The following is a 5,204-nucleotide window of genomic DNA, read 5'->3' as shown; positions in this document are numbered from 1 at the left end:
AAGTAATCACATGGTTTTGTATTGCATTTTATTTTTTTTCTTTATTAATTAATTTGCACAAATGCTGCTGTATTTGGTTTGGAGGTAAAATGTCGGAAATATATGAGTTGATGTTGGCAATTATAATCGCGTCAAATTTACATTTGATTCCATAAAACAATAATTATTGTTTATGTTTCATGAATTAGATTGAAGCCTCTGGCCTTGTAGCTGCAGATTAATCGTAGAAGTGTTCATATAACTTATTATAATAATAATTTTCCGATTATATATATATATATATATATATATTTAAAATCTATAAACGAGTTTGAAGTTTACAATTCAAAAATCTCCGTAAAATTTAAGGATATATATATATATATATATATATATATATATATATACGTTTTCTTTTTATTACCGTGTCTTTCTATTAAGTTACATTATTGTTTCGGCTACACGGCCGTTTTTTTGGCCGACTGTAGCGTCCCCAGACTTTTACAGAAATGTTGGTATGAAAAAAACGGCCGTGTAGCCAAAAAAATAATGTAACTTTACAGAAAAACATGGTAATAAAAAATAAAACGCATATTTGCTCTACAACAGTATAGAGCACTCTCTTCAATTTTTATTAATTACCATCTCAACTATATATATATATATATATATATATATATATATATATATATATATATATATATATATATATCAGTACTTAATCGGAATCGGAAATCAGAAAAATCGGAGCTTTTGGGGATATCGGAATCGGATGAGAATCAAGAAAATATGAGCTTATTATTCGTTGTCAAAACCGATTCCTTCAATTATGCTTTTTATTTTTTTGTGGTTTAAGAAACATCTTTCCCCGCTTATAATAATAATCTAATTATAAATATTTATTGATTTAAACTTAAAGTTAGACTAAAATCTCTCAATACTGCCCTTACAAGTGTGTGTTAATGTTTAAGAAAATATAGGCCCATTTAAGATGTTTTTTACAGTAATTCGGAAAAACTAACAATTTTATTTTTGAATATTTAGAGAGTTATAAAGAATCGGAATCGGTAATTGTATCGGAATCGGCAATTTTGTACGGAATTGGTAATTGTATTGGAATCGGGAAAACATTGCATGTTATATATATATATATGTGTGTGTGTGTGTGTGTGTGTGTGCGTGTGTATTTTATCCGATAGAAACAGTTTTATACAAAAAATATCGGAAGTAGAGCTTAATCTTACATAACACGGTTACAGACTCAAGTGATAATTTACAAAGATTTATTCGACAGAAAACTCAGAAAGTTATATTAAGGATTCCTTAATCCAGATTTAAAAAAAAATGCGTTCCTTTCTTCAGATGAATACTTTTAGCAAAAATGTATTATAGCTAAGCTATGATTTTGCTGGTACTAGTATGAATTGGAACTGCATAAAATGAAAATAATCATATATGAATAATAGTTAATCGAAACAGTTTATAAAATATGGAGACAGGCCTCCTCAAATTAAGGGTGTAACACGAAGAATACCGTTGTGTCCTTCGGTACATAAGTGTAGTTTTAGAGGGTTCAGATCGAACACCAACGGAAGTCCAAGAGCGCGGTCCCGGCCGCTTTTACGATGACGCAGTTAGTGTTGATCCCTATATTTTTTCTTCAAGATTAACTCGCAGATGAATGGTGAGAAAAAGAATTAATAAATATCCCACGTATGCAATTCAAAGTCACCAGGGAGGATATGCGTTGCGGGCCGAATGTAGGGCATAAGGTTGGCTACTCTTTCCTCTTATTTGTTGTTTGCTGAAAAAAATTACTTCAATTTGGTATAATTCATCTCCAATTTACCTACAAGTTCTGTAATGCACGAATAACTTACTCCAGACGCAATGATAGGTTTCGGTTATACTAATTATTAAAATAAATTCAATTAAAGTGGGGTGTTTCTGTACGATTATAAACTGGAGAAATGTAAAATAAAAATACATGCAATATATTTTCCTTCACCAGCAGTCTATTTAAATAGTAATTCAAACATAGTTTATTTTTCAACAACCTTTTCGAATGCTAGTGAACGGGGGAGGGGCTTCGCGACAGACCCAAGTTTAAACTCTTTAAACTGGACTGGTTAATAGCGACCTGCAACAAACTCTAAAATCGCTGTACGACTCTTTTTAAAGGTGGGGTTGTGTGAGGTTTGGCGAATCTGGGTTTCACCTCTAACTAATCCACGTTCATTACGTGATGCTCTGTCTTTCCTTGATTGGCTAATTGGTCACATCCACTGTGCATATTAATTAGGTGATTCCCCGACAGAAATAACATTTTTCGATTATCTGTTTCTCTACTGGCCAAACCATTGCTTGGTAATACATACAATCCTCGACACAAACAAATATCACAATCAATGTACCGAAATTAATGCACTTTGCATTAGTAATCAAACCGTTTTTAACTAGAAGATTATCTTCTGGTACCTCGGGATCGCAATCATACATAACATCTTTTTATTAAGTTTTCATTCGCAACATTCTGGAGCAATTTCCGACCATCAGAATTGGTTAAGTCACAAAATGCAGAAGAAAAATTCTTTCCACTAACTTATATGTATATAATATATGTATATATATGCATATAATATATGGATATATATGCATATCATACATGCATATATATGCTTAGTGTATTGGGCAGTTTTCATATGTTGCAGTTTCTATCAATGTATGTTAGAAATCATAGTTTCGCTATAACAGTTATTTTGCTAAGAGCATTCCTCTAATGAAGAGAACCCATTGTTGAACTCGCATGGATGAAGGAAATCGTTGTGTTTCGAATAGTGAAACATAAAAGACAAAACGTATTTTACAAAATTACAATATATATATGCATATATATATATATAGAAAGAGAGAGAGAGACAGAGAGAGAGAGAAAGTGCGCTTACATAAGAGTAATATAAAAATCGAAGAAATAAGACACCTCTGTGTCAAAGCACGTAAATATACAGCGTAAAACACACACACACACAAACACACACACACACACACACACATATATATATATATATATATATATATATATATATATATATATATATATATAACTTGAGTTCCCCAGCCATAATGAAAACCGAAACTTATGCAGAATTCTTGATACAATTATTTATTAAAAAAATACTTCGGCTATATCGCAATCGAAACCGAAACTTATGAAGCATTCTTGATAAAATTACTTATGAAAAGAAATGGAGGTACATAATAAACGACTCGGATGTAAGCTTGACACACAAAAGAACACACACACTATCGTGTTAATATTAGACAATTGGCTATTTACAAATAATTATCAAACTATCAACATTATGAATATCCCAAAATAAAAATAAAAATATAACAAAATCAAAATGAAATGACGATTCCCCTTGACCTATATATTAATACGTGTGTATGTGTATTTTGTATCACGCTTACATCTGGGTCGTTTAATTATTATGTACTTCCATTTCTTGTAAAAAAAATAGTTTTACAAAAAATGCTTCATAATGCTTCGAGGAACTGCAAACACTTTACCGCCTCTACGTAACTACCACCGACAAACCCGACAAGCAACTAAGTCCCACCGCTTTACAGTAGAGATCCTTAGGTTCAAGATAGCCTTTTACTCCAAGTTTCTTCCTCAGAACTGCAAATCTTGGAGCTCCCTTCCGGTATTCTGCTCTCCCAACTGTACTGATATGCAGAAGTTCAAGTGTAATGTGAATAACCATTTTCTGCTCATCTCCCTTTATAATGCACCCGCAAATTATGTTCTTGATAGTAGCCCCCTACATCAAAGTGGCACTGTACCTTGTTTCGGGTGATAATTGAAAAATCTTTTTAAAAAGAACGTAGCTTATTCAAACTATATTATAAAACGTATCCAAACTATATAATAAAACTTACAATTCAGAAGGAAACACTCACACACTTTCTCACACTTCAACATATGCACACAGACACGCTGTAAGGCTTAGATTTATTCGGTCAACTAAGACCCCCTTCACCTTCTCTTTGGAAAAAAAAGTTAGTTTATTGCTAATCGTATACAGAGCGTCAAAGAAGGAGGTTTGGAAGGAAATTCACGGAGGTCTCTCTATATTAATACGCATGCGTGTTGTTTTTTGTGTCACGCTTACACCCCATACGTTTAATTATTATGTACTTCCATTTCTTGTAATAAATAAGTTTACCACGAATTCTCAATAATTTTGGTTTCGGTTTCGATTATGGCTGAAATAACTCTAGTTTTATATATATATATATATATATATATATATATATATATATATATAGTCATCGACATACAGTCCTGTTTCGTTGTATCATAACTCATCAGTGCCGCTAGACTAGCGCCTCTCCCAAGCCAAGGATTGAACTTTGGACCGTCGTGATGACAGTCGGCAGTTCTACCCCTCGACCACGGAAGCGATAACCGCAACTAATCTTTCCGAATGTCTATTTAAATAAACATCCGTCCGCCACTTGTAAAGTGCTCAAACCGTTTGTTTGTAAACAAACCGCGAGCTTCGCATTTTTCAGCCCAATTAAATAGCGAGTGAGATTATTTACGATATATGAAAAGTCCAAGATGACGTAATGGTAAAATATAAAGGTAACTGCAGCTTCTCTTCCGAATTTTTGGATTCTCACCATGTTGTATCACATTTTAATTCCTTTTGGTGGATTGAGTGTTGCTGTTTCTTCTTATGAGTTAAGGACATACTAGATTCACTAATTGATGTAATAAATTCAATGATTGATTTTGCGCTACGAAACATACACTGTCAATAACTGTAAGAATCAATTGATGTAAAGGAATAAAATATAAAAATTGTCAACATCATGTATGTTGTAATATAACTTTTTGTCATTCATGATATATATATATATATATATACATATATATATATATTCATAAGTTTTTATGTCGGTTTCGATTCAGGCAACTGCACCCAGTCATATAGATGTATATATATATATATATATATATATATATATATATATATATATATATATATATATATATAGTATATATATTTGAAATCGCAAATTTATAATATCTAAAAGGTCGAGAGAACATTAACTCTATAATAATATATACGAAATATGCAAGAATTAAAAAATCTCATTGAAGCGTACTTTACGACCGGATTTTGCCGGGAGTTTGTGCTAGCTTAGATCAATAC

Source organism: Euprymna scolopes, chromosome 42 (assembly GCF_053919585.1).
Source record: "Euprymna scolopes isolate OS-2025 chromosome 42, ASM5391958v1, whole genome shotgun sequence".
Classification (NCBI taxonomy): domain Eukaryota; kingdom Metazoa; phylum Mollusca; class Cephalopoda; order Sepiida; family Sepiolidae; genus Euprymna; species Euprymna scolopes.
The sequence above is the reverse complement of the archived record's forward strand: the minus strand, read 5'-3'. Positions refer to the sequence as shown.